This window comes from Megascapheus bottae, chromosome 7, assembly GCF_031878675.1.
Source record: "Megascapheus bottae isolate mThoBot1 chromosome 7, mThoBot2.hap1, whole genome shotgun sequence".
Taxonomy (NCBI): Eukaryota; Metazoa; Chordata; class Mammalia; order Rodentia; family Geomyidae; genus Megascapheus; species Megascapheus bottae.
The window spans coordinates 53,724,489-53,739,076 of NC_143515.1; positions in this window are offsets into that span (position 1 = coordinate 53,724,489).

A 14,588-nucleotide genomic window follows, 5' to 3' on the forward strand; every position below is an offset into this window, starting at 1 on the left:
GTGGTGAGAGCATCCAGGATGTTGACCAACATGTTTGTAAATTGTTACAAGCCCCCAAGGAGCAGATATAAAAGGGTAAGTAAGGCCAGGAGTTTGGCCTTAGTGGTAGAGCACTTGCCTAGCATGCCCGAAGACCTAGGTTCGATTCCTTGGTACCACATACGTAGAAAAGCCAGAATTAGTGCTGTAGCTCAAGTAGTAGAGCTCTAGTCTTGTGGAAAAAGCCCAAGGACATTGTTTAGGTCTGAGTTCAAGTCCCTGGACTGGCGGGGAGGGGGGAGGGAGGAAAGGGTAAGTAAAACAAAAGAATAATTGGGCTGGGGGCTGGGAGTTTGGCCTAGCGGTAGAGTGCTTGCCTAGCATGCATGAAGACCTGGGTTGGATTCCTTGGTACCACATACTTAGAAAAAGCCAGAAATGGTGCTGAGGCTCAAGTGGTAAAGTTCTAGCCTTGAGAAAGATCCAAGGACAGTGCTCAGGCCCTGAGCTTAAGCCCAAGACTGGCAAAAAAATAAAAATAAATAAATAATTGGGCTGGGAGTTTGGCCTAGTGATAAGAGTGCTTGCCTAGTATGTACAAAGACCTGGGTTCAATTCCTCGGTACCACATTCACAGAAAAATGCTGGAAGTGATGCTGTGGCTCAAGAACTAGAGCACTAGCCTTGAGAAAGCCCAAAGACAGTGCTCAGGCCCTGAGTGCAAATCCTGGACTGGCAAAAAAATAGTAATAGTAATTAATTTAATTAAAAAGTAAAAATTTTAAGTTGAAAGAATAGCAAAGGTAAGCAAACTTGTCCACTCAAAGTCATGCAGTTGACAAGAACACATCAGAGTCAGAAGTCAGAAGTTATTCCTGCTCCCTGAGCAGGATTCATTCTTTATTTTTTTTTTTTTTTTTGGCATCTGCTAGGTGATAAACGAGAAGTACCTGTGGGCAGTTGGCAGCAGGCCACGAAGGCCAATAATCTCTCTGGACTTTTTGTACTCTATGGCTTCTGAGTGTCCGTGGATTCCTCCAATCATTTTACACTCTAGACACATTTAGTGGGTGCCTACTTTGCCAACCCTGAGAAATAACCCTCCTCTTGATGGTTAGGAAACAAATGCCATAAGAAAATGTTCAAGGATGGGTTATATGTTAATCAAATTATAGAGAGATCTGTCAGGGGACAAGCTCTATAATCAAGCGCAAGGGCTAAGCTGGAGGCTGAGGCTAGGGACTAAAGGTAAACTAAGAACTAGAGCTAAACTACAGGCTGGGGGTCAGGGGTTGGGGCTGGTGGCTGGTTTTTGTAGTTTGGAGTAGGATCTAGGATTGGAGTTTGGAGGCTGCATCTAGGGGTCTGGGTCTTTGCCCTACTTTCTAGTATGATCTGATACTTGACCCAATGCAGCGCCTGCACGACTGTTCACACATCTGTTTAGCACTTGCCTGCAATCACTTAGATTTTCTTATTGGATCTGTCACTGTATTAATACAGCTGTATATTTAGGTTGATTGTAATTGTAAGTTTCCTGGGGGGAAAAAAATCCTTCTTTCATTTTGTTTTGGTAAATATGAACTAACTGATACCCTTAAGCTAAAAATGGTTATGGGTCCAGAGGTAGTACAGCAGGAGAGTATTTAGCATGTGTGAAGCCCTAGGTTCAGTCCCAACACCAAAATAAATCTCTTTAACTATAAACAATTATGTAACCACAGACCTTCTTTCCTTCTTTTCCATGTCAAAAATGAGGGCTATGTGCCAGGCAAAAAAATATGTAAAGCTAATATCTCACAATTATGCTCAATTTTCATTCAGAAAGGAGAAAAGCAAAACAATGACTCTTCCCTGTAATCATCTTTTATGATTTTATTAAAGATATACATTGTTATGTACTTTGTAATCTGATTATTCAAAGATCATGTTTATGAAGCTATTGGTCAATACATTTAATAATACAATAAAATGAGCCTTTTGGCTGGTTGAAATTCCATCTGTCCATTAAGGAAGAATTTGGGAGGCTTATTCCAAGGCACAGGGCAGAAGTTGTCCTTCGTAGCAAAGATAGATACATAAAAAAAATGGAATTTTCATCTTTTTCCTGGGGTGGGTACTTCCCACAGAATGGAGGTAGGCTCCCCAGGCAAATCTGAATTTCAAGTGAACTAATAGTTTTTTTAACACAGGTATATCGTGAGAGTTTCACAGACATGCTTGAACTAACAAATATTTGTTGTTTATCTACAGTTTAACTTGAAATGGGTGTCTGTGGTTTTAGCTGTTGAGTCTGACAGCCCTACTATGGGTGACACTGGAAAAGTAGGGTGACACTGGAATGAGGAAGCACCCCTGAGAGCTTGGAAGCTCTATAGCTGAGTAACTTCTCTGAGCCTCAGTTCCTCATAGGCAGGGCTGGAAGACATAGCTCTGAGAGAAGGTGAGGGATCTCTGTGGGTGAATGTGTGAAACCCCCATTCCGAAGCTCAGCCTAAGAATACCCCAGAGGCCCATGCTTCTTAGTCTTCAGGAATCTTCCATCAAATACCTACTGTGAAGGAATGTGGCTCAGTCAGCACCACTGTGGGAGGTGCCCCAAAACAAACTGCTTATTTGGACTTTGTTTTCTGGCAAACCACCTTTGCCCTTTCACCCTGTAGGTTATTCAGAGGTCAACCTCAGGTCCCTTGAGCCAGATGGCCCCATCAAGCCTGGAAGAGGTTGACTGAGCAGGTTATAGAGTGTGGGAAAAGACTGATGAAGACTTAGTGGCTTTTTTCTCCAAAGCATCACTCCTTCCTGGATTCAGGAGCTGACTGTGTGTGTGTGTGTGTGTGTGTGTGTGTGTGTGTGTGTGTATGTGTGTGCAGGCACACACACCAGTACTGAGACTTGAACCCAGGACACTTTCTGTTGGCTGTTTTGCTCATGGCTCTATCAAGGCCGTGCTCTACCAGTGCCACTTTGCACTTTTTGGTAGTTTATTGGACTTTTCTCATGGACTTTTCTGTCCAAGCTGGCTTTGAACTTCCATCCTTAGATCTCAGTCTTCTGAGTAAATTACAGGCATGTGCCACTGGTGCCCAGCTGAATTACATTTTTTAGTGAAAAGAAAACCAACCATTGGCCTTGTTAACTAAGTTGGTTTTAGAATGGCAGTTGCAATACTTCTTTGAATTGCTGCCTATAGACCTAGAATGAGCAATAGGGAACAAAGTTCAAGGCTAGATAAAAAGCAGAAATGGACCAGTGAAATGTCTGCAAGCTCACAGCAGGTTTTGGAAGTGGTCTCTCAATGGCATGGAGGCCCTTCAGTGCCTGCAGCTTTGCAGCATGCTGTGAGCAGCTGGGGCTTCTCAGCTGGCTGCAGCACTTGTTTTCTCTCTGGGGTAAAGTCAGTAGCCAAGTGGTCTGCTCTCAATTATTTGTGTTGTGGCTTATCTGTGCCCAGATAACTTCGGGATAAGGGAGAAGGAGACTGGGAATAGAAGAGAAGGAACAAAGTGACCCCCTGACTACAGGCAGGACAGCGCTGCAAAACACTATACATAGCAAATGGCTTTGCCCATTCTGGTATCTATGAATGGTGGAGCTTAATTGAAACAACCTCTTGTTTCTATTCAAGGTTCTATGGGTTGATTACACTGGCTGGGCTCTCTTCCTTGGGGTCTCTTCAGGTAATAGCAGGGTAGTAGTCACTTGAGGCCTAGCTGGCATGGCTTCATCGTGCACATTTCTGGGGCCAGGGCAGGGACAGTGACGACACAGGGAGGCTTTCACACATTCTTGCCATGTGCCTAGCTCAGGCTCTTTCACAATATAGGGTCTCAGTATTGTGGACACAGTGGTGGCTTTCTCTGTGATTTATATTTTTGGAATCCAAGGCAGAGGCTGCCATATTTCCTATGACCCTGCCTCAGAAACTAGATGCTATGGACTGGAGGCATGGCTCAAATGGTAGAACACTTAGCCAGCAAGTGTGAGATCCTCAGTTTAATCCCAGTACCACAGCTGGAGGGAGGGGGGGGGGAGGGGGGGCAAGGGGGATGAAATTACACAGTGTTATCTGGTGCGTTCTAGTGATGAAGGACCCAACCTTATGGCTCTCCCCTGTAATCCTAGCTATTCAGTAGGCTGACAGCAGAAGAATAGCTGTTCAAGGTCTATTCAGGCAGAATTATTCATGTGACCCTATCTCAACAATGACCAGCAAAAACCCAGACTAGAAACATGGCTCAAGTAGAGAATGCCAGCCTAACAAGCACAAGGCCTTGAGTTCAAAAGCTAGTAACATACCACAGAGACAGACAGACAGACAGATAACAGGGAGTCAGGCAGGCAGAGGATAGGATAGATTCAGTGTAGAAAGAACTAACTACCCAAGGTGTGGTTTCTGGGTTCATGGGTTGAAGAAAGTATCTACCACTATTTTGGTGCTCTGTTGCTGAGGCTATGTGGTTGGTATCCATCAGGCCAACTTCCAGACAAAGAGATGGGGACAGCCACTCTGTTCATGAGTGCAAAAAAGCTTGGTGGGGATAAGGATGCTATAAACGGTCCCTCATAGGCACTATTGAGAGATGGTAGAACCAGGAAAGATAAAGCCTGGTGGCAGGAGTTCAGTCATGCTTTTCATCTTAAAAGTGAAGCAGTTGAGGGGCTGGGAGTTGAGGGGCATAGTGGTAGAGTACCTGCCTAGCATGCACAAAGATTCCTCGGTACCACATACATGGAAAAAGGCTGGAAGTGGTGCTGAGGCTCAAGTGGTAGAGCTCTAGCCTTGAGAAAATCCAAGGACAGTGCTCAGGTCCTGAGCTCAAAGGCAGGGCTGGCCAAAAAAAAAGTGAGGCAGTTGAACAGGTGCTGGTGGCTCATGCCATAGGTCTAGCTACTCAGGAGGCTGAGAGCTAAAGATCAAGGTATGAAGGGCAGAAATGTCTCTGAGACTCTTATCTCCAATTAACCCTCCCAAAGCCAGAAATGGAGCTGTGGTTCAAGTGGTAGAGTGCTAGCCTTGAGCTAAAAAGCAAAGGGAAAGTGCCTAGGCACTGAGTTCAAGCCATAGTCCTGGCACCAAAAAAAAACAAAAAACAAAAAACCTAATAGAGTTGAATGGAATCTCTTTAAATTTTCATTCTCCTTTCAGTTAAGAAATATAATGTGGGGGCCGGGAGTTTGGCCTAGTGGTTAAAGTGCTTGCTTAGCATGCATGAAGACCCGGGTTCGATTCCTCAGTTCCACATATAGAAAAAAGCTGGAAGTGGTGCTGAGGCTCAAGTGGTAGAGCTCTAGCCTTGTGAAAGTCCAAGGACAGTGCTCAGGCCCTGAGCTCAAGCCCAGGACTGGCAAAAAAAAAAAAAAAAGAAATATAATGTGTTCTACAAACTCATTACAGAACCCAAGCTCTCTCAAGTAGCAAGGGGACAGAACCCTGGAGCTCAGAAGCTGGCATAAAAATAGAGGTCTAAATCAGTTACTAATCCTTGCATCTCCATGTGGCTAAATGGATGGGTTCGACTCTAGAGGTCTCTTCTTGACTATAAGAGTGAATGCATGTGAATGTGCACCACTGAACATGTGTGTACATTCATGCACACAAAAGAACATGCATGTATCAAGTAAGTGTCCTTTGTGTGTGCATTTCTGCTCCAGAAAAGACTGCCAAGTGAGTGGTTCCTACTAGAAACAGTGTGGAATATCACAGTGCTTTTATAACTATGTATTATATAGCCTTTTAATTCAGCCCTCATTCCAAATGCATGAGGCATCCTTCTGACACCTTGAGGAAATGTTTCTCACATGGCAAGCTGGGCATCACAGCTCCAGGCTGCAAAAGGAAAACACACAGCCCTGAAAAATTAAAAGTGATTTAGGTCCTCTTAGGAAATACCTCGCTCCAGGCTACTTAATGTGGTCATTTATTAAGTCACTTAATCAGGAAAAGGAACTCAATCTCAGAGCAATTAAGTCCCTTTCTGGGCGCTCCTGGGTCCGACAGATGACAAGAAGGCTAATGTGCTCGTCATGTGTCCTCTCCAGAAGACAATCCTATCCTCATCATGGATCGTGGTGAACCGCTCAGCAAGGGAAACATACCTAAAATCACGGGATCTGGGGAAATTTCTTTTGATAGAAACCAGGGAGTTGGTTTTGTTTGTAAACCTTCCCGCAGTAGAAAGGGTTAGGGTTGTCAAATTTCAGCCTGGCAGCAGTATCCTCCTGGCCTAAGCTTGTCACCTCTCTGCCAAGGAAACAAGAAGAGAATGTCAGTGCCCAGGGCCACACATCTTGTGTGTGATTGGACTGGCAGCCAGGACTCCTTTCTTAAAATTCAAAGTTCTTGAGTAAACTAAAAGGGAAAGGGATTTTTTTCAGGACCCTACAAATTCTGGATGTCCCCTGAACCCCACCCCAGCTACACACACACACACACACACACACACACACACACACACACAGCCAAACATGGCTACAGCAGTGAGCAGAGCCAGATAAACTCAGTGCTCCTGGAAAAGCACCTGTGCAAAGGCTGAAGGGTAAGTGACTGTTCAGTGGAGATTCAGTCAAAAGAAGTATCAGGGCCTGCTATGTGCTGAAAACTATGCTAGAAGCACAAATATATCACTCGTTTTTACTATGACTTGTCTGCATTCTTCCTTGCCCTCTTTTGGTACTGGGGATTGAACACACTCAGGGTCACAGGTTTGCTAATTAAGCACTCTACCACTTGAGCATGTCCTCACCTTCACACACACAAACGCCCCACCCAGTCCTCTTAGTGTCATTTTTTAGGTAGGGTCTTGTGCTAACTTTGCCTGGGGTAGCTCACACTAGGATTCTCCTAGCTCTGCCTTCCCAGTAGCTGGGATTACACATATCACCTACCACCCTTAGCCACCAATCACCTTAAGTTCTGAAGAACCTAAGCGTTTTTTTGCTCAAGGCTAGCACTCTACCAAGTTGAGCCACAGCTCTACTTTTGGGTTTTGAGTGGTTAATTGAAGACAAGAGTCTCACAGAGACTTTCCTGCCCTGGCTGGCTTCGAACTGTGATCTTCAGATTGTAGCCTCTTGAGTAGCTAGGATTACTGACAAGAGCCACCAACGCCTGGCAGTAAAATCATTTTAAATACTACTTAGATTGATGTTTTGGCAAAAGAAGTAATTGTTTCATTGCCTAGGACATATTGAGATTAGATAGAATTGAATGGCCAGTGAGAATTGTCAGTATTGATGTGGGTGACATGTGACCTTCTAGAAATTTCTTGGATTAAAATGTGGGCTAGATAAAAGCTAGTACAAACTATAGATTCCTTACGAATGTCCACAGCCACAACCACATGCCACAGTAGCCACAAGATTATAATGCATCGAACATACAAATTTTTCCAATTAAGAATGCATGCTATTTAGAAGGGTGAAAGCTCAGTAACTGAATTTATTTACATTTCAACTTTCAACTTCTACTTCTCTTGCCATGTAAGATTCTTTTCCCCAAAGCCATGACTAATGTCCTCTATAAAGAACTAGTTTGGAGAGCTGGATGTCATGGTGTAAGCCTATGCCCCAGCTATAGAGGAGGCATAGGAGGGATGATTCTAGATTGATCCCCAAGCAAGAAAACATACAAGACCCTATCTGAAAAATAACTACTAAGGCAAAAAAAAGGGGGGGTCTGGGACAATAAACTCAAGTGATAAAACATCTGCCTCATAAGGGGAGATCCTGAGAGATATATTGTAAATTAAAGGTGAATCTGACCCCTGCAAGAGCAAGATTCTTCTACTCCCAGGAAAAGTAACTCCGTCCTTGGCTGCATGATCCAAAACCTATCTGAAATGTCTCAGTACTGTCATTCCCAACACTGTCGCTTCAGAGTTTCATCACAGGTTTTGGAGAAGACAGACACACCCAAGCCATAGCAGATTAAGGATCTTGTGGGCTCCCTGTAAGCCTTTCCCATAAGGAAATCTCCTGGGAGGAAATGCTCAAGGATTTCAGACCCTGAGCTCGTTCTCTGACTCTGCTTGTATCACCTGTGACACCTACTCCCTAAGTTTGCCCTTAGTCTGACTTGGCCTCTCCCTTTTCTTACAGGCTCAGTTAAATAAAGGCAAACCCTCACCTGGTACCTACACTAGGTGATATTTTGTCTGCCCTTTAGCATTAAGTCACTGCTTAAACCTATCTATGTTTACTTGCATACTCTTGATAGGTACAAGTTGAAATCATGTTCTTTAAGAAGGAAATGCGCTGGTGGCCTCTTTCAGCTGTTCCAAAATGGCACACTGTAGATTTTCCTTGAGTCTGACAGAGAAAGCTTGCAGGAACACTAAAAGTTTGTCAACATGGATCAAGTCCTGCTTAGTGCTTACAATAGCACATGAGGTAGCCCTTAATTGAGATATGTTTATAATGAAGCACGCAACAATGAGCTACCTTAAGGCTGAAGATTGTCCTAGCACAGTTAGGTCTTGGCACTTAGTGGGCACCTGAAAGTACTTTCTAGTGTCCAAGAGAGTGGGCACTCAAGACTTCATTCTCTACTGGCATGCAGGCCCAGGATCATTAGTCTAGGGGGCAAGAACTGAGGAAACTACCTGAAGCCAGAGAGAAAGCAGCCTCCATGTTCTGGAGGCCAAGATCCCTCAGGGATTTCCTCTCTGAGCACAGTATCAGGCCTACAGGAAAAAGAACTGGAATTAAGGCACAAAGCAAGAAGGGCTCAGACAGGTATTTAAATTCATGAGAAAATTGTCTTGCTAAGGGAAAATCAAATGTCAATTAACTGTGTAGCAACTACTCTAAAACACAGTGGCTTAAAATAAAAGCCATCATTGATTTGTCTCATAAATTTACAATTTGAGGAAGGCTAGGCAGAGATGGTTCTTTGTGGCATCGGCTGGGCTGGAGGATACACTTTGAGAACCACTCCCTGGCATGTCTGGGAAATGGATGCTGTGATGTTTGGGAGTGTAGCGAGGCCTGGACCTCGGTACTTTTCCATGCAGTTGTCTCTATAGGCTCTCTGAGCTTCTTTACAGCATGGTGGCTGGTTCCAAAAGCAAATGTCTCAAGAGGTTTAGGCAGATACTGTATTGCTTTTCACACACTAACTTCAGAAATTCCAGCCTGCCAGTTCATGTCACTTCTGCTATGGTTCCAGACTCATCCAGATTTAAGGAGACTAAGCGTGCGCGTGTGCAACACACACACACACACACACACACACTTCAATGAGCATACGAGATAAGAAAGATTGCCATAGCTATTTTTTTTTTTTTTTGCCAGTCCTGGGCTTGAGCTCAGGGCCTGAGCACTGTCCTTGGACTTTCTCAAGGCTAGAGCTCTACCACTTGAGCCTCAGCGCCACTTCTGGCTTTTTTTTTTTTAATGTATGTGGTACCGAGGAATCGAACCCGGGTCTTCATGCATGCAAGGCAAGCACTTTAACCACTAGGCCAAACTCCCGGCTCTGCCATAGCTATTTTTTACAAAATAAAACCTTCCAACAGCATGCTACAAAAAACATTCCTTTCTCAGTAAAAAATTTGGTATCTACTATGTGTTGTATTAGCCACCCCTTGCCTCCAAGGAGCCACAGTCAGTCATGGTGGTGTGAGGCTGGAGATCAAGCGGGATGGTGCAGTAAGGGTTGTAATGAAAACAAGGCCAGGGAGATGGTAGGGGAACTGGAGCTACCAACCTGCCTCTGCGGGGAGGAGAGTGGGGAACATTTTCCAAGGGAAGTTACATCTCATCTGAGTTCTCAGAGGTCAGGGAATTGGAGATGAAGAGAGAAGTTTCCAGAGAAAATGGACACAAATGAAGAAATTTGAAGTAAGAGAGGAAATACATTTCTCAACTTTTGCTATAGTAACCAACAACTCCCAGATCTCAGATTTACAACCACGCACACACTATGGCTCCCTCCGAGCAGGTGTCAGCTGTGAATCAGCCGTGCTTTTGCTCCATCTTCCATTTCATTCTGTGTCATAGGCTGGGCAGCACCAGTACTTCTCTCAAGAACTCAGAAAACTTGGAGCCAGGCAAGGGTGGCTCACACCTGTAATCCTCACTACTCAAGCAGCTCAGATCCAAGGATTGTGGTTTGAAGCTATCTGCTAGCCTTGATCAAAAAATATCTCAGGGATAGGGCCCAGACCCTGAGTTCAAGCCAGGCAACTGAGAAGAGAGAGAGAGAGAGAGAGAGAGAGAGAGAGAGAGAGAGAGAGAGAGAGAGAGAGAGAGAGAGAGAGAGAGAGAGAGAGAGGAGAAGGAGGCAGGAAGGAAGGGAGAAGAGAAGGAGAGAAGAAAAAAGAAAGAAAGGAAGAGGAAGATCTGAAGAGAGAAGAAAAAAAGGAAGAAAGGAAGGAAGAGAGGGAGGGAGGAAGGGAAGGGGAAGGGGGGAATTTTAGAGTGTTAGAGCCAAAAGGATATATTAAAAGCTGGAGAAGTACCAAAAGGAATAGAAAGAGGGAAAGCTGCCCTTCAATTGGGAGAACAGAGATGAGATTCCCAGAGGGGAGTGAGTTGAGAAAAGAGAACATTCCATCACCTGAGTGGAAAGTGGCTGCCTTCATTCTCCACTGTCCTCCTGGTTCCTGGTTCCACTCTCTTATGGACAGTGGTACTCTCTGTCCTTGATTCATGTGGCACCCTGTGTCTTTACCATCTATCCATTCTTCTGTTAGTCTGTGAGGGGATCCCTTTGACTTGTGCTTCCAAGTATCTTGACTATGACACTCATTCTCCAGGCTGAGCATAACAGACACCAACTCAGAGGGCCCAGATTTCACCAGCTTCAGGTCTGAGGATGCTGCCTTATAACTTACCTAGCTATCCTTCAGGAGCAAGCAGAAACTAAAGGCCATGAATCTCAGGAAATCTCAGGGCTGAGATTCCACTTGAAGAAACGAAAGATGATTTTTTCCTAGAAATTATCTTCTTTTTGTTTCTGATGGCTGGGTGACATTTTCAACCACTGAACATGGGGATATCTTGGAACCTGAATGCAGAGAGGAAGGGATGGGGTTGAGGGCGGCGGAAGCAAACAGTAGCCCTCCAATTCAGCCCTCTAATCTGACCTAGTGGAAGTGGGTCCTAGCATGTACTCTGAGACAGCCTGGATTCTAGAACCCAGATCTGGCATGGTTGCATGATTTATACTTTTTTTTTTTGCCAGTCCTGGGTTTAAGCTCAAGGCCTGAGCACTGTCCTTGGATTTTTCTCAAGGCTAGAACTCTACCACTTGAGCCTCTGCACCACTTCTGGCTTTTTCTAAGTATGTGGTACCAAGGTATCGAATCCAGGTCTTCATGAATGCTAGGCAAGCACTCTACCACTAGGCCAAACTGCTGGCCCTGCATGATTTATACTTAACCTTGCTGGGCCTCCACATCATACAGTTATTGCTCATCTCCAGATCAAAGAAGTGTTTGATATCATGTGAAACAGCACAATTCCTGGTTTATATTATTCAAAAAATTATCCACTGATATTACCTTTGCTATTCCAGAGAGGCTGAGGACAGTGGATCTGTACCGTGAGTTTATAACATGGGTGTTGGTATCAAAGATTGTAATTCCAGGGGCTCTGTACCAGCTATATGCTCTTTCTCAAGTTGCTTAACCTCTCCATGCCTCATCTGTAATGCAGATAATACCACTTACAGAATTGTTATCCTCACTGTACATTAGCATATTGCTTTGTGCCTACAAAATATTCTAGGAATGGAAGCTGGGTCTTTTTGTTGTTTAGTTTTAGCAGATACATCTGATTCTATCTCAAGGCACAGGGTGGCAATGAGTAAGGTGTTGGGGAGAAGGGAGTTTACTTTATTTCTTCTTGATGTCAACCATACACCACAGAGCTTTCAGTATGATCCAATGTATGAGAACTAACCCAGCAGAAGCAAGGCTTTGTCTCAAGCCCATAGGAGCATGCAATGTCACGCTTACATGCAGCTGTCTTTTGCTTTCTGAGAATTGTTCTAATGAGACCAAAATCCTGGAAACATCATCAGATAACGCAAAACGTTTTGGCAGCTCCAATTCTCTCATTTGTCTCAGAACAGACATGGAGCCTGTTGGCATACATTAGCTCATTTCCTCTTCCCAAAGCCTGGGAACAAGGTGTTATGTGTGCTTTAAACGTCCTCATCCCCTAGACTGGGAAAACGGACTTTTGAAAATTAAATTGTCTAACCTCTGGTCATACTGTTATAAGTAGCAGAGGCAGGAGTTAACCTAGAGAGCTGACTGCAAAACGTTGAACAAAAACACTGCAAATCCCAACAGATATCTGATCATGGAGACAACTACTAAATGCCAAAGGGAGGATTCAAACACACAGTGGGCCAGAGCAGGACAACTCCAAATTTTCATCAATTACCCAGAATAGTTTGAAATTTAAATCTTACATATTATTTATTTCTGAAAATTTCTGCTTAATGTTTTCAGACTTTAGTTGGCCATGGGTCACTGAAACTGAAATCATGTACATGGGGAGACTGCATAACACTACTTACATGTAACTCTAAACACACTGCCATGCACAGCTCCCTGACACAGACTACTCTGAACTAGGTGTTCAATGAGCTTTATTTTATTCTTCCAAAATAACTGTCCTAGGTTCCACAAACAATTATTGTATGTTTTCTATGCACTGGAATCTCATATTCATTTTACAATAAAGCCCTGAGCTTAAATAACTCACTAAAGCTCTGAATCTAGATTAAGACCCATCTTTGCCTGAGGCCAAAGCCCACAACTTCTATTCTACTCCTTTCTCCATTTGTGAGCAAATGATGATAGAGTGACTGTTTCTAGGAGATTGCTCCTGTGCTGCCAGAAGACGCCCATTTGAGGCTGGCTTTGACAGGGTCGGTTCCTCTGCAGTAGCTTCAGACACAACACAGATGTTCCTAAACTGGCTACTCTCCCCAAAGAGCCTGGATCTTGTTGCCACCTACTCTATTAAAGCATTCTCACCACACTAGGCATAAAATGATTCGTGCATATCATTCTATAAGAAACAGCCCCTGGATTTCAGCATTCATTCACACAGACAACAAAGCACTGAATCTCCAAGTTGAGGACAACATCGGCTTTTTCCAAGTCCCCCTTAAAAATGAAGAACTTAGTGGCAATGGAAACAGCCTCTTGCCTGGCTGTGACACAAGTCAAAAACACTAAGAGCAATCACCACCCAAGGGGAGGGTATCACTGATAAGTGGGGCTGACACATTGTAGTGAATAGTAATAAAATAGATATCAAATAAGAGAGAAGTATCAAGCCAGGAATCCCTATTCCTAGATAGTGTTTCTGACAAGTCATGGAAAGAAGAGAGGTAAAGTCACTTCTTACAGGAAACGTGATCTACCAGTTACATATGCATGAATTTTGTAAAGTAACAAGGAAATGCAACTAAAGACAGCGTCTCCAGAAAAAATTAGAATACTTAGAAAAAGCTTGGTAATACTATAGGAAGTATTAACAGCAGGAAGTGTTAAGAGCAGAAATTTCCATCTGTGGCTTCTTGAGCCCTAAGGAAACTCCAACACAGTACTTTTCTGGTTGAAGGAAGGAATCCAGCCTTTTAAAGATTTCCCCTATAAGGAAGAAGAGGCCAAGAAGTAGGGGTAGGGGTGGAGGGAAGAGCAGAAGAAAAGAGGAGGAAATGAGCTGTTCTCCTATTGGCCTGGTCACTTCCCAGTTGTCCCTGTCTGTCAAACCCCATTGGTCATTTAGGCATCCATTCAAACATGTCCTGGGCGCCCTGACACTGAATACAGGCTGTGGAGGAAAGTTAGTATCTGTCCTTAGAGAATGTTGGCCTCAGATCCCTTCTGACAACCTTTAGCGCTCAGGTTCCATTTCTCTGACAGCGTCTCTCGGTGGATCGGTGGAGGGTGGAGGGGAGCGCCGTGGAAAGAGCCGGCGGGCCTCAGGGCGCGGTCTCCCGGGTTGGCTACGTCTGGAGGAAACCGAACCAGCCGACCCGCCAGCCCAAACTCCGGGGCCTGCCGCCTGGGGGCGCTGGCGCGCAGCCCCCGGCCGCGGGCAGGACGGGGACGCACAGCCACCCCACTGTTCTGCGTGGGGGAAGGGGGGAACCAACCCCGCAGCCGGCCGACTTTGGCGGCTTCCTGAACCAGGCCCGCCGCGCCCCGACTCCGACTCTCCGACTCTCCGGGGAGAGGATCCTGGGACCGAGGGCGGCGCTGGGTACGCGCCAGGACGGCAGGAGGGCCCTGCAGGCCCGGAGCTGAGCCAGGCGTCCCCGGGGCCAGTGTGCCCGTCTGAAACCCCGCCTGGTCCAGACACCTCCGGGGCTGCTTTGCCACCTGGCCGGGACCTCACAGCGGGTCCGGAGCCCCAGAGTTTGCCCTTTTCGTTTAAACAAGATTTCCCGTGGGGCTGCGGCCCCTAAACCGTTTTCTTTCCAGGGGCCTCCAGGCTCCCGCCTGGGCGCTTAGGTGGCCGCGTTGACCCTCGCGATCCGTGCCGCTCTGGCTCCTGGGGGTCTGGTGACCGCGTCAGCCACGTGGGGCGCGGGTGAGGCCACGGTCCGTCCCTTTTCCAGATGGCTGCGCCACCCTCGC